This window comes from Zea mays, chromosome 3 (assembly GCF_902167145.1).
Source record: "Zea mays cultivar B73 chromosome 3, Zm-B73-REFERENCE-NAM-5.0, whole genome shotgun sequence".
Classification (NCBI taxonomy): Eukaryota; Viridiplantae; Streptophyta; class Magnoliopsida; order Poales; family Poaceae; genus Zea; species Zea mays.
Window position 1 is genome coordinate 148,105,582 of NC_050098.1, and position 24,308 is coordinate 148,129,889.

Consider the following 24,308-nt stretch of genomic DNA (forward strand, 5'->3'; position numbering starts at 1 on the left):
GTATGACATTTAGTTCCACGTCCTAACCAAAATGTTGTAGGAACCAAGTGGGTTTTCCGCAACAAGCAAGATGAGCATGGTGTGGTGACAAGGAACAAAGCACGACTTATGGCCAAGGGATACTCCCAAGTCGAAGGTTTGGATTTCGGTGAAACCTATGCACCTGTAGCTAGGCTTGAGTCAATTCGTATATTATTGGCCTATGCTACTTACCATGGCTTCAAGCTTTATCAAATGGACGTGAAGAGTGCCTTCCTCAATGGACCAATCAAGGAAGAGGTCTATGTTGAGCAACCTCCCGGCTTTGAAGATAGTGAGTACCCTAACCATGTGTATAAACTCTCTAAGGCGCTTTATGGGCTTAAGCAAGCCCCACGAGCATGGTATGAATGCCTTAGGGATTTCCTTATCACTAATGGATTCAAAGTTGGAAAGCCTGATCCTACTTTATTCACTAAAACTCTTGAAAATGACTTGTTTGTATGCCAAATTTATGTTGATGATATTATATTTGGGTCTACTAACGAGTCTACATGTGAAGAATTTAGTAGGATCATGACACAAAAATTCGAGATGTCTATGATGGGGGAGTTGAAGTATTTCTTAGGATTTCAAGTGAAGCAACTCCAAGAGGGCACCTTCCTAAGCCAAACAAAGTATACTCAAGATATTCTAAGCAAGTTTGGAATGAAGGATGCCAAACCCATCAAGACACCCATGGGAACCAATGGGCATCTCGACCTCGACGAAGGAGGTAAATTCGTCAATCAAAAGGTATACCGGTCAATGATAGGTTCTTTGTTATATTTATGTGCATCTCGACCGGATATTATGCTTTCCGTATGCATGTGTGCAAGATTCCAAGCCGACCCTAAGGAAGCTCACCTTACGGCCGTGAAACGAATCTTGAGATATTTAGTTTATACTCCTAAGTTTGGGCTTTGGTATCCTAGGGGATCCACTTTTAATTTAATTGGTTATTCGGATGCCGATTGGGCGGGGTGTAAAATCAATAGAAAGAGCACATCGGGGACTTGCCAGTTCATGGGAAGATCCTTGGTGTCTTGGGCTTCAAAGAAGCAAAATTCGGTGGCTCTTTCTACCGCCGAGGCCGAGTACATTGCTGCAGGCCATTGTTGCGCGGAACTACTTTGGATGAGGCAAACCCTTAGGGACTACGGTTACAAATTAACCAAAGTTCCTCTTCTATGTGATAATGAGAGTGCAATCCGCATGGCGGATAATCCCGTTGAGCATAGCCGCACTAAACACATAGCCATTCGGTATCACTTTTTAAGGGATCACCAACAAAAGGGAGATATCGAGATTTCGTACATTAATACTAAAGATCAATTAGCCGATATCTTTACCAAGCCACTAGATGAACAAACTTTTAACAAACTTAGGCATGAGCTAAATATTCTTGATTCTAGGAACTTCTTTTGTTGATTTGCACTTTGATCATGTCTCTTTCATATGCTATGACTAATGTGGTTTCAAGTCTATTTCAAACCAAGTCATAGGTGTATTGAAAGGAAATTGGAGTCTTCGGCGAAGACAAAGGCTTCCACTCCGTAACTCATCCTTCGCCATCGCTCCGAGCAACTCTCCATCTAAGGAGGAGAGATCACTCTTCTACTTTGGTATATTCTTCACTCACTTATTTATGACCAAATGGGGAGAGAGTAATTCCAAGGGCTCTAATGACTCCGTTTTTGGCGATTCATGCCAAAGGGGGAGAAAATATTAGCCCAAAGCAAAAGGACCGCACCACCACCTAATTTTAAAAAGAGTTTTTCAATTGGTATGATTTTCAATTGATAAATTTAAAATTGGTATCTTATTGTGTTCAAAAGGGGGAGAAAGTAGCTTTTCAAAATTGATATATCAAAACCCTCTTGAACACTAAGAGGAGAATTTTATTTAGGGGGAGTTTTATTTAGTCAAAGGAAAAACATTTGAAACAGGGGGGAGAAAATTTCAAATCTAGTGAATGCTTCTCAGAATTCTTACTCATTTACCTTTGACTACTTGCAAAAGACTTTGAGAAGGATTTCCAAAAACATTTGCAAAGACAAAACATATGGTGCAAGCGTGGTCCAAAATGTCAAAAATTGAAGAAACAATCCATGCATATCTTATAAGTATTTATATTGGCTCAATTCCAAGCAACCTTTGCACTTACATTATGCAAACTAGTTCAATTATGCACTTCTATATTTGCTTTGGTTTGTGTTGGCATCAATCACCAAAAAGGGGGAGATTGAAAGGAAATTAGGCTTACACCTATTTCCTAAATGATTTTGGTGGTTGAATTACCCAACACAAATAATTGGACTAACTAGTTTGTTCTAGTGTATAAGTTATACAGGTGCCAAAGGTTCACACTTAGCCAATAAAAAGACCAAGTATTGGGTTCAACAAAAGAGCAATGGGATATCCGAAGTGTGCCCTGGTCTGGAGCACCGGACAGTGTCCGGTGCACCAGGGGACTTCACGCTGAACTCCTCACCTTCGGGAAAATCCAGAGGCGCTCCGCTATAATTCACCGGACTGTCCGGTGTACATCGGACAGTGTCCGGTGCCCCAGGGAAGAGCGACTCTTGAACTCGCCAGCTTCGGGAATTTGCTCCGCTATAATTCACCGGACATGTCCGGTGTACACCGGACTGTCCGGTGAACCAGCAGAGCAACGACTACTTCGCGCCAACGGTCACCTGCAGGCGCATTTAATGCGCGCCAGAAGCGCGCAGAAGTCAGGCACGCGCTAGACGGTGCACCGGACAATCTACAGTACTTGTCCGGTGTACACCGGACAGCCAGGCGGGCCCAGAAGTCAGAAGCTCCAACGGTCGAATCCCAACGGCCTGGTGACGTGGCTGGCGCACCGGACATGTCCGGTGTGCACCGGACTGTCCGGTGCACCATACGACAGTCAGCCACCACCAAACGACTAGTTTGGTGGTTGGGGCTATAAATACCCCCAACCACCCCACATTCAAGTCATCCAAGTTTTCCCACTTCAACTACTTACAAGAGCTCTAGCATTCAATTCTAGACACACCCAAGTGATCAAATCCTCTCCAAACTCCACACAACGCCCTAGTGATTAGTGAGAGAGATTTGCTTGTGTTCTTTCGAGCTCTTGCGCTTGGATTGCTTTCTTCTTTCTTTGATTCTTCATTGCGATCAAACTCACTTGTAATTGAGGCAAGAGACACCAATCTTGTGGTGGTCCTTGTGGGAACTTTGTGTTCCAAGTGATTGAGAAGAAAAGCTCACTCGGTCCGAGGGACCGTTTGAGAGAGGGAAAGGGTTGAAAGAGACCCGGTCTTTGTGACCACCTCAACGGGGAGTAGGTTTGCGAGAACCGAACCTCGGTAAAACAAATCCTCGTGTCTCACTCCTTATTTGCTTGCAATTTATTTTTGCACCCTCTCTCGCAGACTCAATTTTATTTCTAACGCTAACCCGGCTTGTAGTTGTGATTATTTTTGAGAATTTCAGTTTCGCCCTATTCACCCCCCTCTAGGCGACTTTCACTTTCGGTGCAGGAGCGGCTGCGGTCCTAGTGGCACCTTCAAAAGTCAAAACATGTTATGCATCCAAGCTTGATTTCAGTTGCACAAATAATATTGCTGAATACGAAGCACTTCTGTTGGGGCTTCGGAAGTTAAGGGCAATGGGAATAAGAAGGGCCATCCTAAAAACTGATTCTCAAGTTATTTCTGGCCATGTAGACAAAAGTAGCAAGGCAAGAGATCCAAAGCTTGAAAGGTATCTGGATACAGTTCGAAGGTTGGAGGCTTCTTTCGAAGGTTTTTCTGTTAAGAATATCCCAAGAGGTGAAAATGAGCACGCAGATTTGCTAGCCAAATCGGCGGCCCAGGGGCTCCCTCTACCTTCGAAAGTATTTTTTGAAACAATAAAGGCACCTTTGGTTGAACTCATGGAGAGAGTAGTGCTTACTATTTCTCCGGTACATAGTGAAGATTGGAGGACTGAAATTATATCTTTCCTTCAAGGCAATTGTCTTTCAGATGACGAAGCTTATAATAAGACAATGGAGGCAAGAACAAGACCATATGTGATAATAGAAGGGGAGTTATACAAGCATGGAGTCTGCTCTCCACTTCTCAAGTGTTTATCCAGAACCGAAGGTATAGAGCCGATGAAGGAAATACATGCAGGTTTGTGTGGATCTCACATTGGGTCTAGGCATTTGCTGGGGAAGGTCTTCAGACAAGGATTTTATTGGCCGAAGGCAGCTTCAAATGTAGCAGATCTGGTTCAAAAGTGCGAAAATTGTCAAAAATGTGCAAGAGACCAGAAACAACCTTCGTCGCTAACCCAGTTAATACAGCCAACCTGGCCATTGCAAAGATGGGGCCTAGATTTGTTAGGTCCACTTCCATCAGCACAAGGCAATTTAAGATATGTTGTGGTGGCTATAGAATATTTTTCCAAGTGGATTGGCGAAGCCTTTGGCCACAATAACTGCGGCCACAGTCCAAAAAAATTTCTGGCAAAACATTGTTTGTCGCTTCGGCGTGCCGAAGGCTATAACTGTGGACAACGAAACATAGTTTGATGCCGAAGCTTTCAAGGAATTCTGTGATCAAATTGGCACGAAGATTCATTTTGCGTCAGTCAGACATCCAGAATCAAATGGACTAGTCAAAAGAGCAAATGGTATTATAATGATGGGAATGATGAAGCTAATCTTCAATCATCCCAGAGGAAAGTGTCCAGATGAGTTGATTAAAGTGGTGTGGAGCCACAATACGACTGTATCAAGATCAACAGGTTTTACGCCATTCAAGTTATTATTTGGTGACGAAGCTATAACCCCAGAAGAAGCTAAAGCGGGGTCAATAAGAACAGCAGCTTCGGGAGAAGACGAAGCTGATTATCACGTGGCAAAATACACTATAGAAGGGACCAGACTTCAGACTGTGGAAAATATCAATAAATATCAAGCCGAAACAATAAAATGGCGCGACAGGAAAGTCTGGCTGAAAAATATCAAGCCAGGGCATTTGGTGCTTCGGAGAGTGGCTAATCCGGATACAGTAGGCAAACTACAACTGAAGTGGGAAGGACCTTTTCTGGTGGTATCTTCATCAAGGCCCGGTTCTTACAGGTTGAAGGATATGGACGACAACGATATTCCTAGATCTTGGAATGCGGATGAGCTTCGACGATATTATGTGTAATCTGATGTAATCTTTTTCATTTTTTCCTATGGCACACCTTTTCTTTCCAAAGGGGGAGAAAGGTTTTTAATGGGGCCATAGTTTGTAATTTTTCTTTTCTTATTCAGCTCCATGAGAGCAAAATCCCCCAAAAGAATGTAAAATGTAACATCTTAGCGGGCACCATCGAGTGCAGAGAAAAAACCAGGGAGAAGCTCAAAAGTCATCCCTAAGGGGATGCAGAGCACGATGAAGCTACAAAAAGTCGTTCCTAAGGGAGCGCAGCGTAAGTTTTCTGCTCGAAAGTCGTTCCTAAGGGAATACAGAGCCAAATACCGCCGAAATATAAGGCGAAGAAGTTCAAAAGTCGTTTCTAAGGGAATGCAGAACTTACACCGAAAAGTCAACGGTGATACCGCCGAAATAGAAGGCGAAGAAGTTCAAAAGGCGTTCCTAAGGGGATGTAGAACTTACACCGAAAAATAAGCGGTGCAGCCGAAAATAAACGGCAAAGAGATTTCAGCTATTCCTAAGGGAATGAAGAGTTTTGATGTGGCTTCATAAGCGTGTGTCTGGACATTCATTTGCACAATACATCACATCATTCATTGCATTCATATACATTCATTTAGACATTCGTAGGATCATCATCATAGCACAAAAGTATAGACAATTGCTTCGGCTCTAATTGGCAAGGCTTCGGAAAAAGAAAAAAGAAGCAGATTTATGCTTCGTTGTGTACGAAAAGAAGGGAATGTGTTTTTCGTCTTCGGCTCAAAAATGCAAGTTTCGTCCACATCAAAGCAGTTCATACATGGACAGAAAGGTAAAAATATATTACAAGGTATGGACAAATTTACAGAGTAGCGTCTAGTTTCTAAATTACAATATTTTTTACAAGGATAATTCAAGAAATTCTCAAAAAAGTTTTTTTCATAGTAATGTCTTCAGCTTCGTCACTTCATCACCATCCGCCAAAAGCTTCAGTTCATTGCTCTTCGGCTTCGTCGTCCTGTACATAACAAAGCTTTATAAGGTAAACTTGATTTTCAAGGAAAAGGTAAGCACCAGGTATGAGTTTATTACTGGCTTGAGGTGACTTCGAGCTTCATCACCAGCTAAGCTTCGTCCACCCTTCGCCCAGATTTGTGTTATAAATCTATTTCCTATGCTTTGGGCCAGGCTAGGGATATCATTTAAGTCTGCTGGTGATAAACTGAAGTTAGGTCTATTAACGATTTTTTCATGCGCGCAACCAGTTTTCATGAAGGCAACAGTTGTGCCCCGAGAAGCTAGCAGGGCACAGAAATCGCCGTGCCCAGCCATAACTTCGTCAAGAGCATCAACTTCGCCCTTAATGTGTTCGAAAGTCCCTGGCAGGTCTTCAACTGAAGGTTTAAACTTCTCAGAACTGGCCCCAACTGAGTTGAAGACCTGCTTCAGCCGCTGCACGCATCGGTTGTCGAAGTCTAGACATTTATCTTGAAGCTCTTTCAATGATTTCTGCAAATTTGAACTTTTTTCAACTTCAGCCTCAAGCTTCACATCCAATTTCTACTTTTCTTGTTCGAAGTTTTCTGTCTTTGCGAGGAGTTCATTATTCAATCTGACAATTTTAGCTTGGGCTTCTGCCAGTAAGCCTTCCATCGATTGAAGATCAAAATCCTTCTTCTCAAGAGCAGCTTCGTGATCTTTTATTTTGCTCTCTAAGCCTTCAATTATAACCTCATGATTTTTATCTTCAAGGTCCTGTTGCATTCTTAAGGCTTTACTCAATAGCATGCTCTGCACAAAAACAACCTTCGTCAAAAAACACCTTCATCGTTAAAACAATGAAAAGCCGAAGTAAAGTTTTTACCTTGAAATTAGAATAGAATAAACTACCGACGATATGCTGTCATCGATAGCGGCTGATGTCGGCCTCAAGCTTTGGGAAACCAATACTCTTCGACAGAGTACTGATAACCTTCGCTCCAGTATGGTCTCTGAGGCATCCTAAGCTTTCGTCGTCAACACCGCCGAAGAGCAATGCTCCTGGTTGATAGCCGCACGATATTGCATAATCCCTTAGCTCTTCCTTCTCATCCTTAGACAGCTTTTGACCAATTATGTTTTGAAAATTACAATCCTTTTCCTCCAAAGTATCTTTGGCAATCTACTTCTCTTTCCCGGGCACTGAGGCCAGGGTCTCTTCGGCAACTGTAGCAGCTTCTTCCGCGGCCATGTTCAAAAGCATCTTGTCAATATCAGAAAAAGTGCCCTCTAGATTTGTATCTTCGGTTGATTCAGCTTCGGCAGTTGCAGCTTCGGCGAGGGCAGCTTCGGTAGCTGCAGCGTCTTAGGCAGCTGGTGTTTTTGACATTGAGGTCGGCGGTGGTGTTTCTTCAATGGCTTCAATAATAGTAATAATTCTCCGCCTTTTTGGGCCAGCAGACTTCTTCGCTGCCTAGGGCTCCCCCTTCCTCTGTAAAAGCTTCGTCAGATGTGGCCCCAGTGGACTTAGCGTGATAGGCAAGGATTCAGTCATTACCTTTAGAATTTCTTCCACGTCGGCAATTGAAGGTGTTGAAAGAGTCTCTTCTTCTATTTCAGTTGTTTTTTGCTTTGGAGCCACAACTTTCCTCTTCTTCGGAGCAGCTACCTTCGGCTCAAGGGCTCGATTTTTTCCTCTTCAGAATTTCTTCATCTTCTTTTACCATTCTGGCAGCTTGTCTGCTCAGAACACTAACAATCCTTTTCCTTTTTTGTCCTTCAGCACCCTTGTTCAATCGCTCGTAATCAGGATATTCGAAGTTCAGGGCATCCATCACCCGATTCAACCTTTGCTTCGGTCGGGTGCCGAAGGCTGCAGTCATCAACTGATCTTCTTTTTTAGTGTAATTCCCCAAAATTTCATTGCACATGGTCTCTATCATTTCTAACCATTCTTGACACGGCCCTTTGAATTGTTTCTTAAATTTAAATTTATAAGGTAGCCGCACAAGTTCATTTTTCTCCTTTGTCCCCTTTAGCTTCGGCATGTTCCATTCACTTAGTGTCGGGAACACCTTATAGGCCAAATATTCTTGGACCAGATCCTTGGTCCCGATCTGCTCGGCTACCACCCTTAATTCTGATACAGCTTATCGGCATGGTGACCCTGGCACCATGCGGCACAGCGGTCTGGTAAACCCGTAGCTCAAACTCAGCGGGCTCAGTACCAATGTCTTTAGCTTCTCCCTCTTCTTCTCATCGGCTTTAACATAAAACCACTCATTTTTCCAACAAGTTGGCCATTTGGTGCGATAGCTAACCACCGGGGTCTTCATATCTTTGCGGTAGGCGAAGTTGTAGCAACCAAAATTCTCATGGAGACCATCTTCTCTGGCCTTCGTCTGATAGTGAAGTTCGTGCACTCAGCACAAGGCTTCGGCATTCGGGTCTATTCCCTGGCTTTGGAGAGCCTAGATAAAGACGCTGAGCCTAACGATAGCGTTAGGAGTCAGCTGATGAAGATAGATCTTGAAGTTCTCCAAAACTTCTCCAATCATTTCGTTCAAAGGAAACCTCAATCCTGCTCTAAAGAAGCTCCTGAAAACTACCACCTCATCTTTTTCCGGTGTCGGAGTGGTTTCTTCTCCGCCAAAACGAATCAGCTTCTCCAAAGTAGCCTAGCTATATCATCATAGACATATCGGCCTCAGAAACGGTGGATTTTCCAAAGTCCAAGTGACTGGGTTTGGATGGCATGAGAGTGCTGTAATCTTCTTCTTCTTCATCAACATCATCTTCCTCGATGTCAGCCTGTTCAGCTTCGGCAGCAGGTGCACTTTCGTCAATAACCCCCTCTGTCACAACTATTCCCGATTGTTTCATCACTTCAGATATCGGGGCAGTCTCTGTGGCTTCGGTCTCTTCTCCGTCACGGGTCACCCTAGCAGTTGAACGAACTCTGGCCATCGGGTGTTGAATTCCTTGCAGTCTTACGAATGTTGATGGCTTTTATGATTGTGACGAAGCTCTCTCTTATGACGAAGCTAAACAAAAACGTTGCTTTGCTTAAGAATGCAATGAGAAAGCTTCGGCTATGGTTAAAATTTTCAGCAGCACAACAGTGCAATGGCAATGAATGATGTGGTAACTTCACACCTACCCGTCTGTTTATATAGTGCTGCAGGTGTGAAGGTGAATCGTCAAGTTGCCCGTACCCGCTCAACAGTCACCCGTACTCACTGAACGGTGGACCACGGTGCGTACGAGATGAATCGGCAGATCGCGCATACCCGCTACATGGTGGGACCACCCCGCGCTTGGATTATTTTAATCGTTTCTCGGCAACGAGCTCAGGGAAGGTGTTTTTCGGACCTTCGACATTCCGAAGCCTAGGACAATTTTTCACGGATCAAGCTCGTTAAGAAAAACGATCTAGTACCGCGAAGGGGCTACTGTTGGGGGTCTGCTTCGTAGCCGAAGGTCCTGTAAGAAGAAACACCTTCGGAAGATCAGCATACAAATAATGCCGAAGCTATCTTACAGGGAACTTCGGCATAATGTCGTGCCTAAGACGAAGGGTTACACCAACTTAAAGATGAAAAGACAGATTGACCCATGATAGTTTGTGCCATGAATGTAATCAATTGTAAAGGGTATAAATGTAATTTCACACAGGCTGCGCCCTGTGCCTATAAATAGATGAATAGTACCCCCGTACTGTTCACGCTAAGTTTTACTCACTCGTGCATTACGCTTGTACTATCTCCTTCTGTCAAGCCGAAGGTACAAATGTGATTCTGTATTATTTCTATTTATTCATGATATATAATAAAAGATGAGTTAATAATGTTACATAATCATTCATGTTGTTTTCTATGTTTTACATGACTCTTCTTTCATTAATATACACTGCAATCGTGAATGTATGTCATTCATGACCTTCGTCCGAAGGCCATTATGTCCCGAGGGGAATAATGCTTCGAAGGACGAAGGCTTTAACCTTTAACATTTTGTGTTGTCTTATTCTTAATTCATAGCATTTGAGAACAAGTCCCCAACATATATCTTCAACCGTCATTTCACCTTGTGGTTTAAAAATTAATCATCTATTACCTGTTATGAAAAATAACGAATCATTTCTCTATAATTTAGTCCTGTGAAAGAAAGAGTTGTGTTCCTTCTCCAGCATAGTCGTGGCTCCAACTTTAGTACAGATTTAGGGATAAAAAAATTAAAGGAAATCTAAAAAAAGAATTCTCTTGCTATTAAAATAACAAGTGTATTCTCCCCATAGACCCCCTTCAATGTTTTAGTCACTAAAGCAGCCCAACGTGCGTTTCGATGAGCAGTTCTTGCAAGAGCAAGAAGATGAAGGTCTGAGTCTGACAAATGGAGTTTTTTAAGTGAGAGGAAAATTAAGTGAATGACATATGTGGTCCTTTTGCAAGTGATGAAGTGAGTTAGACTAAACATAGTTTTTTCAAAAGCTACAATTGTTAAATAAAAGAGTTTTCATCTTTCTCACTCTATATACCTCACAACAGTTTTTCTATGGCTCACAACTACTTTTTCAAAAACCACAGCTCAATCAAACACAATAAAGATCTATTTGGTATAGATAAGCCTCATCATTGAATCGGTTCTTTTAGCTCCAGTTCTATATAGACTATTTTAGTAAACATTTAATAGAATAACTTATCGAGGTAGACAGCATGAAGAAAGCTGGAATAAACTATTTTTTTACTTCGCCAAATTTCACCTAAAGTTACGTACGTGTGAGGGGAGCTCGAAAAACAACTTTTAGGGAAAAAACTGTTTTATGCAGATCCTTTTGATGGGAGAAGCTGAAAACAATATTGTGAAGCTTTACTAAACACATTTGTCGGCGTTTCGAGACCGGGGGTCCCTGGGCCGACGAGTGAATGTCGCCGCGTGCCCCAGCCCAGATGGGTCGGCGCGAGGCCGAGCGCGAAGGGGGGAAGGAAAGGTAGCCGGAGACGGGCGTGAGAGAGGTGGAAATCCCGCGGCCTTCGTGTTCGTCCCGCGCCCAGGTCAGGTGCGCTTGCAGTAGGGGGTTACAAGCGTCCACGCGGGTGAGGGAGCGAGCGGCCTCACGCGCGCGCCTGTCTCGTCCTCGTCCCCGCGCGGCCAACCCTCTGTAAGAGGGCCCTGGTCCTTCCTTTTATAGGCGTAAGGAGAGGATCCAGGTGTACAATGGGGGGTGTAGCAGAGTGCTACATGTCTAGCGGAGGAAAGCTAGCGCCCTAAGTACACGCCATCGTGGCGCCCGGTTCGTGTGGTGTCGTGGCCGTCGGAGGAGCGCTGGAGCCTAGAGGAAGGACAGCTGTCGAGTCCTTGCTGACGTCCTCTTGCTTCCGTAAGGGGGCTGAGAGCCGCCGTCGTCACAGAGTGTGCGGGGCGCCATCATGGCCTATCTGGCGGAGCGAGCCAGATGGGACGCCGGTCTTGTTCCCCGTGGCCTGAGTCAGCTTGGGGTAGGGTGATGATGGCGCCTCCTGTTGACGTGACCGGCCCGCGCCCTAGGTTGGGCGATGTGGAGGCTCCTCCGAGGTCGAGGTCGAGTCTATCTTCCGTGGCCGTGGTCGAGTCCGAGCCCCTGGGTCGGGCGAGGCGGAGACCGTCGGCTGAGGCTAGGGCTGAGTCCGAGCCCTGGGGTCGGGCGAAGCGGAGTTCGTCGTCTTCTGGGGCTGAGCCCAAGTCCGAGCCCTGGGTCGGGCGGAGCAGAGTTCGCCGTCTTCCGGGGCTTAGCCCGAGTCCGAGCCCTGGGCCGGGCGGAGCGGAGTTCGCCGTCTTCTGGGGCTGAGCCCAAGTCCGAGCCCTGGGTCGGGCGGAGCGGAGTTCGCCGTCTTCCGGGGCTTAGCCCGAGTCCGAGCCCTGGGTCGGGCGGAGCGGAGTTCACCGTCTTCCGGGGCTTAGCCCAAGTCTGAGCCCTGGGTCGGGCAGAGCGGAGCTTCCTATGGTGCCTGAGGTCGGGCCTGACTGCCTGTCAGCCTCACTCTGTCAAGTGGCACTGCAGTCGGTGCGACGCAGGCGGCGCTGTCCTTCTGTCAGGTCGGTCAGTGGAGCGGCGAAGTGACTGCGGTCACTTCGGCTCTGTCGACTGAAGGGCGCGCGTCAGGATAAAGGTGTCAGGCCACCTTTGCATTAAATGCTCCTGCGATTTGGTCGGTCAGCGCGGCGATTTGGTCAGGGTTGCTTCTTGGCGAAGACAGGGCCTCGGGCGAGCCGGAAATATGTTCGTTGCTGGAGGGGGGCCTCGGGCGAGACGGAGATCCTCCGGGGTCGGCTGCCCTTGTCCGAGGCTAGGCTCGGGCGAGGCGTGATCGAGTCCCTCGAATGGACCGATCCCTGACTTAATCGCACCCATCAGGCCTTTGCAGCTTTATGCTGATGGGGGTTACCAGCTGAGAATTAGGAGACTTGAGGGTACCCCTAATTATGGTCCCCGACAGTAGCCCCCGAGCCTCGAAGGGAGTGTTAGCACTCGCTTGGAGGCTTTCGTCGCACTTTTTTGCAAGGGGACCAGCTTTTCTCGGTTGCGTTTTGTTCCGGTGGGTGCGCGCGAGCGCACCCGCCGGGTGTAGCCCCCGAGGCCTCGGAGGAGTGGTTTGACTCCTCCGAGGTCTTAATGCCTCGCGCAATGCTTTGGCTGGTCTGGTCGTTCCCTCATGCGAACTGGCCGTAGCCCGGGTGCACGGTCGGGTCCCAAGTTCTCGGGCTGGTATGTTGACGCTGTCAACGGTTTGGCCGGAGCCGGGTTTGCGAGAGAAGCCCCCGAGCCTCTGCACAGGGCAAGAGGACGGTCAGGGATAGACTCGACTTTTTTACATACGCCCCTGCGTCGCCTTTCCGCAAGGAGGAGGGGGGAAAGCGCCATGTTGCCCTCGAAGGGTGCCGAACATGGTGTCTCCGGTGAGCTGCTGGCGGGTAATCCGAGCGGACGTCCGTGCCCCATTTGCTAGGGGTCGGCTAGAGGCCCAGAGGCGCGCCCAAAAGTACCTGCGGGTGATCTGCCGGACCCGGTCCCCTGTCGACGGGGTCCGAGGGCTCGATGCCTCCCTATGATGGGATTCCGTTACAAGATCGTTCCCGCTGGTCTCGGAAATGTCCTAGGGTACCTCAGGAGCGCAACTCGAGCCTTGGTTATGTATCGAACGTAACCATGGTCATCCCTCGCTCTGTGTCTGAGGCGGCTGTGAACCCTTCGAGGGCCAGCCTTCGAACCCCTGATCAGTAGTGGGCGCGGAGCCCGAGTAGCCTGAGGCGGTCGTTGAACCCTTCTGAGGGGCCGGCCTTCGAACCTCTGACCAGTAGTGGGTGTGGAGCCCACGCGCTCTAAGGCGGCTGTTGAACCCTTCCAAGGGACCAGCCTTCGAACCTCTGATCAGTAGGGAGGCTCGGAGCCTGGTTCCTTCACGGAGAAGGATCCCTTTCGGGGTATCCCCCTTTCCCGGTCCCTGTTGTAAGAGAGAGAAAGAGGAAATAGGAAAAGGATACGAAATCGAATGACATGGCGTACCTCTTTTGACGCGGTCATTATGGCGAAGGTGAAGCGCCGCTCGCTTCCACTGCCAGAGGCGCCGCCTTTCCTGCCGCGGAGTTAATATGACGGGGTGCGCGGTTCGCGGGGCGGCCGTTGCGCGTGTGCGAGCCGTTCGAGGAACGGAACACGGGCGCGTCGTCTTCACGCCGTGAGAGAGGGTTCTCTCGCTGCCCTCGGATCGGACGTAAGCCTGGCTGACGACGCGACCGCTGCTCCTGCCCGCCTGCCACCGCCATCACTGCCGGCCCATTTTTGGCCGCATTGACCGTCGCGCCAGGCTGGCGCTGCTGGGTCGTGCGTAGGGTTGCCTCGAGTCGCGGTACTGGTTCCGCAGTCGAGGAGGCGTGGCAGTGGCGCAGGTGGCGGTGCAGTTGCTTGCACGTAGCGACCGGCGCGCTGGTTGCATGACGCGTGGGCGTGGGCTTCCATGCTGGGCGCGTTGGAAGTCGGAGAGGTGCGCCCACTTGGCGCGGTTGCATGCCGCCTGCATGGCTGCCCGCCCTTTCGCCCGTTGGTCTGGGCGAAAGTGGGGAATTGCTTGTAACCGCTGGGCGGTTGCATGCACCGCGCGCGGCGGTTTGGCTTCTTCCGCCCTGGGCCGGCTTGCATGACGCGTGGGGCCCAGCCCCCGCACCGTAGGGGGAGAACCTTGGAGCGTGCTGGAGAAGACTCAGCCCGTGACGGCTGGGGACGCAAGTAGGGAGAGTTGCCTTTAAAAGGAGGGTGACCCCCTTGAAAGGCGACCATGTCTTCGCGCTCCCTTATGCATCGTGTCTTTCCACCTCCCAAGCCCCCGGATGGGGGACGCCCGCAGTCCTTCCGCCTTGTCGTTGGAGGAACACAACTCCGTGGGAGTTGGTACCTTTCAGCCATCGTTCGGCTTCAAGGATTTTCATCATGCAGCCCGGTTGCACCCCTCCGCCGGCGGTCACCCAAGATGGTGACCTCCAGTTCGATGGCGGGGGAAAGCAAGCCAGGCTGCGGCCTCTGCCCCTCCCTCAGCCTCAAGGATTTTCATCACCAGTGCTGGGGAGGGGAGAGTGTCGAGTTGGGGTCGGCCCCTGCGTGGGTGGTGGCCTGCTCCTTCCCTCAGTGATCGGGGGGAAGGGCGGTTGCTGTCCGTGGCGCTGGCAGCTGCCTCGTGCCTGGCTCTCAGACCCGAGTGGCTTCGGAGCCGGCTTCCGCCACGGCAGCTGGAAGAGGTTCTTTCGCCGACGAGATAGCCGGGGCCGCCTACGGACCGACCTCCAACTCTACGACCTTCTGCCCGTCCTTGCCTCACGAGTTTGGGCATGGGCGGGGGCCTCCTGGCAGCAGCATCCGCCCTGAGGTCATCGTTGCCGCTGTTCGGCCCCCCGGAGCAGAAGTCGTCGTCGTCGCCGCTGCTGGAGCGGGTGACGGCGTGCCGTTCGTCGGTCTTCTGTTGCTCCGCAGGCCCCCCCATCGAGTGGGGTTATTCGTACCTGCGGAGGTGGAACCGGAGTTCCGTTTGTAATGGCACTTTGAATGCCAGTGTTTTTGTTCATTGTGGCTGCCGAGGCCTGAACATGTATGTATTTTTGGCATGGAGCCATCTTTTTTCCTCATTTTCGAGCACTAAGACTCGCCTGTTGGTTGTCTGAACCGCTTTACCAAGCGTGAGTCGCCCCGTGCAAAGGTGACGAGTGAGGTATCCGTATCCTGGAGGCGTAGGAGTCCCTCGGCTCGGTCGGCCTTGCTGCCCGAGGCTTCTCTTGCTTAGTTAAAGGAACCCCTCGGCCGCTCTTCGATGAGCCGAGGCCAGGGGTAGCGGTGTCAGCGCGAACAGAGGCAGAGTTGGCTCGAAAAGAAGACCTAGTCGGCCGGAGCCTGGTCGGGTCGTCCGTTATCGGGACTGACGCCGGAGTTGATCTGCTGAGGCCTCGGGCCAGGCTGATGTCTTTGGGGGACGGCTGGCCGAGGCCTCGGGGTGATCAGCCGAGCCGCCTGCTCGAGCCGGATTCTTGGAGGAGACCCGGGCGGCGATGGCCCGGGCGTGATGATGAAGTCATCCTTCAGAGTGGAGACCCTCGGACCGTGTCGCCGTCCGAGGCTAGGTCGGACTTCGCCGAAGGTGTAGCCGACGCCGAGGGTGCTGCTGCTCCCTTCAACCGTCAAGATCCGAGCCTGCGGGATCGGATTATCTTGTAGTGTGTGTTTTCTGCGGCCGCCGAGGCCCAAACACACCCTCACCGTGTTGTAAAGCTGCGTCTCTTTTCCTCTTGTTTCGAGTATCTGGACTTTTTTGTCGGTAACAGAATTGTCTGTGCGAGCGAGAGTTGCTTCTCACGGAAGGTGATGAGTGAGGTATCCTTATCCCGGAGGCGTAGGAATCCCTCAGCTCGGTCGGCCTTGCCGCTTACGCGCACTCTTACCCGTCCATAGGGTTCTATCACCGACGCAGTCAAGAAGGCTCGAAGAATCGCTTCGGCAGAAGAGCTTTCGAACGTGAAGACTTGTTCGGTCTGCGGAATCACTTATCCGGACGTGAGTTACTTATCGCAGAAGGTGATGAGTGAGGTATCCGTATCCCGGAGGCGTAGGAGTCCCTCGGCTCGGTCAGCCTTGGCTGCTTACGTGTACTCCGTCGTTTTCAGGATCCACTTTCGAAGTAGTCGAAAAGCACGAAAGACATTCTGGCAGAAAGGATCTTTTTTCGAGGAAAAAATTCGACGCAGAGGGGGCTCCCCCTTTTTAGCCCCCGAGGGAGGGTCGGGCTTTGCCGAGGCGAGGCCGACCCTTCCTTGATGACTAAACTTTGCGTGGGAGCGAGGTATATGAACAACTTGAAAACATCTTAAGGGTAGAAGCGACGTAGCTGTTGGATGTTCCAAGCGTTGCTGTAGACCTCGCGTTGACTGTTGGCCAGCTTGTACGTTCCGGGCTTCAGAACTTTGGCGATGACGAACGGCCCTTCCCAGGGAGGCGTGAGCTTGTGCCGCCCTCGGGCGTCTTGTCGCAGTCGAAGCACCAGGTCGCCCACCTGGAGGTCTCGGGACCGGACCCCTCGGGCGTGGTAGCGTCGCAGGGACTGCTGGTACCGCGCCGAGTGTAGCAAGGCTTTATCCCGAGCCTCTTCCAGCTGGTCCAGCGAGTCTTCTCGACTAGCTTGGTTGCTTTGGTCGGCGTAGGCCTTCGTCCTCGGGGAACCGTATTCTAAGTCTGTGGGCAAGATGGCCTCGGCCCCATAGACTAGAAAGAACGGCGTGAAGCCCGTGGCTCGGCTCGGCGTTGTCCTTAGGCTCCAGACTACCGAGGGTAGTTCCTTCATCCATCGCTTGCCGAACTTGTTGAGGTCGTTGTAGATCCGAGGCTTGAGTCCTTGTAGAATCATGTCGTTGGCACGCTCTACTTGCCCATTCGTCATGGGGTGAGCCACGGCGGCCCAGTCCACCCGGATGTGGTGATCCTCGCAGAAGTCCAGGAACTTTCTGCCGGTGAACTGGGTGCCGTTGTCGGTGATGATGGAGTTCGGGACCCCGAAACGGTGGATGATGTTGGTGAAGAACGCCACCGCCTGCTCGGACCTGATGCTGTTTAGGGGTCGGACCTCGATCCACTTGGAGAATTTGTCGATGGCGACCAACAGGTGCGTGTAGCCCCCGGGTGCCCTCTGCAAGGGGCCGACGAGGTCCAGACCCCACACGGCAAAAGGCCAAGTGATGGGTATGGTCTGCAGAGCCTGAGCGGGCAGGTGGGTCTGCTTTGCGTAGAACTGACACCCTTCGCAGGTGCGGACAATTCTAGTGGCGTCGGCCACCGCCGTCGGCCAGTAGAAACCTTGTCGGAAGGCGTTTCCAACAAGGGCTCGAGGTGCTGCGTGATGGCCGCAAGCCCCCGAGTGTATCTCTTGTAGGAGTTCCTGACCTTCGGCGATGGAAATGCATCGCTGGAGGATGCCCGAGGGGCTGCGGTGGTAGAGCTCCTTCCCATCTCCCAGCAAGACGAACGACTTGGCGCGTCGCGCCAACCGCCGAGCCTCGGCTCGGTCGAGGGGTAGCTCTCCTCGGTGGAGATATTTCAGGTACGGGGTCTGCCAGTTTTGATTAGGCGTGACCCCGCTTCGCTCCTCCTCGACGCGCAGTGCCTCACCCTCAGGTGCTGAGGGTGCCTCGGGCCGAGCTGAGGGTGCCTCGGGCCGTGCCGAGGATGCCTCGGACTGAGTCGAGGGTACCTCGGGCTGGGCCGAGGGTGCCTCGGGCTCGGGCGCGTCGTCGATCTTGATGGAGGGTTGATGTAGGTCTCGGGAGAAGACGTCCGGGGGAACCGTTGTTCGCCCCGAGGCTATTTTAGCCAGCTCATCAGCAGTCTCGTTGTAGCGCCGGGCGATGTGGTTGAGCTCGAGCCCGTAGAACTTGTCTTCCAGGCGCCGAACCTCATCGCAGTAGGCCTCCATCTTTGGGTCGCGACAGTGGGAGTTCTTCATGACTTGGTCGATGACAAGCTGCGAGTCACTGCGAGCGTCGAGGCGTCGGACCCTAGCTCGATGGCGATCCGCAACCCGTTGACCAGAGCCTCGTACTCAGCCACATTGTTGGACGCCGGGAAATGGAGGCGTAGCACGTAGCGTAGGTGCTTCCCGAGGGGTGAGATGAAGAGTAGGTCTGCGCCGGCTCCTGTCTTCATCAGCGACCCATCGAAGAACATGGTCCAGAGCTCCGGTTGGATCAGAGTTGTTGGGAGCTGGGTGTCGACCCATTCAGCCACGAAGTCCGCCAAGACCTGGGACTTGATGGCCTTCCGAGGGGCGAACGAGATTGTTTCGCCCATGATTTCCACCGCCCACTTTGCGATCCTACCCGAGGCCTCTCGGCACTGGATGATCTCCCCCAGGGGAAGGATGACACCACAGTTACCGGATGAGACTCGAAGTAGTGTCGCAGCTTCCGCCGCGTCAGGATCACCGCGTATAGCAGCTTCTGAACTTGTGGGTAGCGGATCTTGGTTTCGGACAGTACCTCGCTGATGAAGTAGACTGGCCTCTGAACGGGCAATGCATGCCCCTCTTCTTGCCTCTCTACCACAATCGCGGCGCTAACCACCTGAGTGGTCGCGGCGACGTAGATCAAGAGGGCTTCTCCGGCAGCTGGGGGCACCAAGATAGGCGCATTCGTGAGGAGCGCCTTCAGGTTCCCGAGGGCTTCCTCGGCCTCAGGGGTCCAAGTGAAGCACTCAGCCTTCCTTAAGAGGCGGTACAGAGGCAGACCTCTTTCGCCGAGGCGTGAGATGAAGCGGCTCAGAGCCGCGAGACATCCCATGACCCTCTGTACGCCCTTCAAGTCCTTGATGGGTCCCATGCTGGTGATGGCTGCGATCTTCTCCGGGTTGGCTTCGATGCCCCGCTCGGAGACGATGAACCCCAAGAGCATGCCTCGGGGTACCCCGAAGATACACTTTTCGGGATTGAGCTTCACGCCTTTCGCCTTGAGACATCGGAATGTCACTTCAAGGTCGGAAAGGAGGTCGGAGGCTCTCCTCGTCTTGACTACGATGTCATCGACGTAGGCCTCGACCGTCCGGCCAATGTGTTCACCGAACACATGGTTCATGCACCGCTGGTACGTCGCACCCGCATTCCTCAAGTCGAATGGCATGGTGACATAGCAGTACATGCCGAAGGGTGTGATGAAAGAAGTCGCGAGCTGGTCGGACTCTTTCATCCTGATTTGGTGATACCCTGAGTAGGCATCGAGGAAAGACAGGATTTCACACCCAGCAGTGGAATCCACGATTTGATCGATGCGAGGCAGAGGGTAGGGAACCTTCGGACATGCTTTGTTTAGACTAGTGTAGTCTACACACATCCGCCATTTCCCTCCTTTCTTTCTCACAAGCACAGGGTTGGCAAGCCATTCGGGATGGAATACCTCTTTGATGAACCCTGCCGCCATTAGCTTGTGGATCTCCTCGCCTATGGCCCTGCGCTTTTCTTCGTCGAATCGGCGCAGAGGCTGCTTGACGGGTCGGGCTCGGGCTCGGATATCCAGCGAGTGCTCGGCGACATCCCTCGGTATGCCGGGCATGTCCGAGGGACTCCACGCGAAGACGTCGGCGTTCGCGCGGAGAAAGTCGACGAGCACTGTTTCCTATTTGGGATCGAGCTCGGAGCCGATCCGGACTTGCTTGGAGGCGTCGCTGCTGGGGTCGAGGGGGACGGACTTAACCGTCTCCGCTGGCTCGAAGTTGCCGGCATGACGCTTCACGTCTGGCACCTCCTTAGAGAGGCTCTCCAGGTCGGCGATGAGGGCCTCGGACTCGGGGAGGGCCTCGGCGTACTCCACGCACTCCACGTCGCATTTGAACGCGTGTTTGTACGTGGGGCCGACGGTGGTGACCCCGTTGGGGCCCGGCATCTTGAGCTTGAGGTAGGTGTAGTTGGGGACGACCATGAACTTCGCGTAGCATGGCCTTCCCAGTACCGCGTGGTAGGTTCCTCGGAACCCGACCACCTCGAACGTCAGGGTCTCCCTTCGGAAGTTGGAGGGTGTTCCGAAGCAGACGGGAAGGTCGAGTTGTCCGAGGGGCTGGACGCGCTTCCTGGGGATGATCCCATGGAAAGGCGCAGCGCCTGCCCGGACCGAGGACAGATCGACACGCAGGAGCCCGAGGGTCTCGGCATAGATGATGTTGAGGCTGCTGCCTCTGTCCATGAGGACCTTGGTGAGCCTGACGTCACCGACGACGGGGTCGACGACGAGAGGGTATTTCCCCGGGCTCGGCACGTGGTCGGGGTGGTCGGCTTGGTCGAAGGTGATGGGCTTGTCGGACCAGTCTAGGTAGACTGGCGCCGCCACCTTCACCGAACAGACCTCCCGACGCTCTTGCTTGCGGTGCCGAGCCAAGGCGTTCGCCGCTTGCCCACCGTAGATCATGAAGCAGTCGCGGACCTCGGGGAACTCTCCTGCCTGGTGATCTTCCTTCTTGTCGTCGTCGCGAGCCCTGCCACCCTCCGCGGGTGGCCCGGCCTTGTGGAAGTGGCGCCGAAGCATGGTGCACTCCTCGAGGGTGTGCTTGACGGGCCCCTAGTGATAGGGGCACGGCTCCTTGAGCATCTTGTCGAAGAGGTTGGCACCTCCGGGGGGTTTCCGAGGGTTCTTGTACTCGGCGGCGGCGACAAGGTCTGCGTCGGCGGCGTCGCGTTTCGCTTGCGACTTCTTCTTGCCCTTCTTCTTGGCGCCGCGCTGAGTTGACGCCTTGGGGGCATCTTCCGGTGGGCGGCCCTGGGGCTGCTTGTCCTTCCGGAAGATAGCCTCGACCGCCTCCTGGCCAGAGGCGAACTTGGTGGCAATGTCCATCAGCTCGCTCGCCCTAGTGGGGGTCTTGCGACCCAGCTTGCTCACCAGGTCGCGGCAGGTGGTGTCAGCGAGGAACGCGCCGATGACATCCGAGTCGGTGATGTTGGGCAGCTCGGTGCGCTGCTTCGAGAATCGCCGCATGTAGTCCCAGAGAGACTCTCCCAGCTGCTGTCGGCAGCTTCGGAGGTCCTAGGAATTCCCAGGGCGCACGTACGTGCCCTGAAAATTGCCGACGAAGGCTTGGACCAGCTCGTCCCAGTTGGAGATCTGCCCCGGAGGCAGGTGCTCCAACCAGGCGTGAGCGGTGTCGGAGAGGAACAGGGGGAGGTTGCGGATGATGAGGTTGTCATCGTCCGTTCCACCCAGTTGGCAGGCCAGCCGGTAGTCCGCGAGCCACAGCTCCGGTCTTGTCTCCCCCGAGTACTTTGTGATAGTAGTCGGGGGTCGGAACCGGGTCGGGAACGGCGCCCGTCGTATGGCCCGGCTGAAAGCCTGCGGACCGGGTGGTTCGGGCGAGGGACTCCGATCCTCCCCGCTGTCGTAGCGTCCTCTGCGCCTAGGGTGGTAGCCTCGGCGCACCCTCTCGTCGAGGTGGGCCCGACGGACCACGGCGCCTTCCAGGAGATTCTTGAGCTCTCCCTGGATTCGCCGCCCCTCGGTGGTTGATGGCTCTGGCATCGCACGGAGAAGCATTGCTGCTGCAGCCAGGTTCTGGCCGACCCCACTGGATGCGGGTGGCGGCCTGACCCTGACATCGTCGGCGATGCGGTGCTGGAAACCCTGGGGTAGATGACGCATTTCTCCGACCGGGGGTTGGCCCGCCCATTCCTGCCCGACGTCCCGGCGGATCGGCTCAAGCGCTCCTGCTCCCTCGTCGAGCCTGGCCTGCACCCCGCGGATTTGCTCGAGCTGTGGGTCATGGCCCCCCGCCTGAACGGGGACCACAGCTAGCTCCCGTGGGATGTCAACGCGAGGCACCGGCCTAGGGAGATCACCGTCCTCCGGCATGCCGAGATGGTTGCCTTTGGAGGGACCCCCTAGATCGACGTGGAAACATTCGCGGCTTGGGCCGCAGTCCTCGTCGCCGAGGCTGCGGCTACCGTCGGAACAGTCGGAAAGGCAGTAGTCTCATGCGGTCATGAAGTCCCGCATGGCACTGGGGTCGCCAAGTCCAGAGAAATCCCAACAGAGGTCGGGCTCGTCATCTTCCTCGGACCCCGAGGGCCCGTAGGTCGAGACGTCCGTCAGCCGGTCCCAGGGTGACCGCACACGAAACCCCAGAGGGTTTGGACTTGCCTCTGCGAGAGCGTCCGCCAAAGCGAAGCCGCTTGGCGGGTCGAGGCTGAATCCGAAAGGCGTGAGATGGGAATCGGTCGGTACCTCTTGGTCGACGGGCGGTGATGAAGTCACGTCGGGGACTGACTGCACCGTCGTCTCAGGTACGAGGGTGACGTCCAGCAAGCCTTTCGCGAGCGTGCTGGCGTCGTCCGTTTGCTCGGAATTGGCGTGTCGCGGGGAGACGGCGCTCGTCTTCGTCTCAAACGCGAGGTCGATGCCCGACGCGCCCCCCGTTGGGGCGCTGGCGCCGTCGACTCGCTCGACAGCCGACAAGGCGCTGCCTCCTGCTTCGCCTTGGTTGCCCCGCCTCCTCCTCCGTCGGCGGGGGAGAGGACGGGGTGAGCTCGAATGTTGTTCTTCCACCACGCGGGGACGACGTCATCGATCCCGCCGCCGGCGGGCGGGCTGTCGGCCGCCATTGTCGCTGTCGCACGGCGGTGGAAGGAGTATCATTTCGTAGTTGTCGTCGAGGGACATGAACTCAAGACTCCCGAAACGGAGCACCGTCCCGGGCCGGAGAGGTTGCTGGAGACTGCCCATCTGGAGCTTGACGGGAAGCTGTTCGTCAACACGCAGCAGGCCCCTACATGGCACGCCAACTGTCGGCGTTTCGAGACCGGGGGGTCCCTGGGCCGACGAGTGAATGTCGCCGCGTGCCCCAGCCCAGATGGGTCGGCGTGAGGCCGAGCGCGAAGGGGGGAAGGAAAGGTAGCCGGAGACGGGCGTGAGAGAGGTGGAAATCTCGCGGCCTTCGTGTTCGTCCCGCGCCCAGGTCGGGTGCGCTTGCAGTAGGGGGTTACAAGCGTCCACGCGGGTGAGGGAGCGAGCGGCCTCACGCGCGTGCCTGTCTCGTCCTCAACCCCGCGCGGCCAACCCTCTGTAAGAGGGCCCTGGTCCTTCCTTTTATAGGCGTAAGGAGAGGATCCAGGTGTACAATGGGGGGTGTAGCAGAGTGCTACGTGTCTAGCGGAGGAAAGCTAGCGCCCTAAGTACACGCCATCGTGGCGGCCGGAGAGGTTTTGGCGCCCGGTTCGTGTGGTGTCGTGGCCGTCGGAGGAGCGCTGGAGCCTGGAGGAAGGACAGCTGTCGGAGCTGTCGAGTCCTTGCTGACGTCCTCTTGCTTCCATAAGGGGGCTGAGAGCCGCCGTCGTCACAGAGTGTGCGGGGCGCCATTATGGCCTATCTGGCGGAGCGAGCCAGATGGGACGCCGGTCTTGTTCCCCGTGGCCTGAGTCAGCTTGGGGTAGGGTGATGATGGCGCCATCTGTTGACGTGGCCGGCCCGCGCCCTAGGTTGGGCGATGTGGAGGCTCCTCCGAGGTCGAGGTCGAGTCTGTCTTCCGTGGCCGTGGTCGAGTCCGAGCCCTTGGGTCGGGCGAGGCGGAGACCGTCGGCTGAGGCCAGGGCTGAGTCCGAGCCCTGGGGTCGGGCGAAGCGGAGTTCGTCGTCTTCTGGGGCTGAGCCCAAGTCCGAGCCCTGGGTCGGGCGGAGCGGAGTTCGCCGTCTTCCGGGGCTTAGCCCGAGTCCGAGCCCTGGGTCGGGCGGAGCGGAGTTCGTTGTCTTCTGGGGCTGAGCCCAAGTCCGAGCCCTGGGTTGCGCGGAGCGGAGTTCGCCGTCTTCCGGGGCTTAGCCCGAGTCCGAGCCCTAGGTCGGGCGGAGCGGAGTTCGCCGTCTTCCGGGGCTTAGCCCAAGTCCGAGCCCTGGGTCGGGCGGAGCGGAGCTTCCTATGGTGCCTGAGGTCGGGCCTGACTGCCTGTCAGCCTCACTCTGTCAAGTGGCACTGCAGTCGGTGCGGCGCAGGCGGCGCTGTCCTTCTGTCAGGTCGGTCAGTGGAGCGGCGAAGTGACTGCGGTCACTTCGGCTCTGTCGACTGAAGGGCACGCGTCAGGATAAAGGTGTCAGGCCACCTTTTCATTAAATGCTCCTG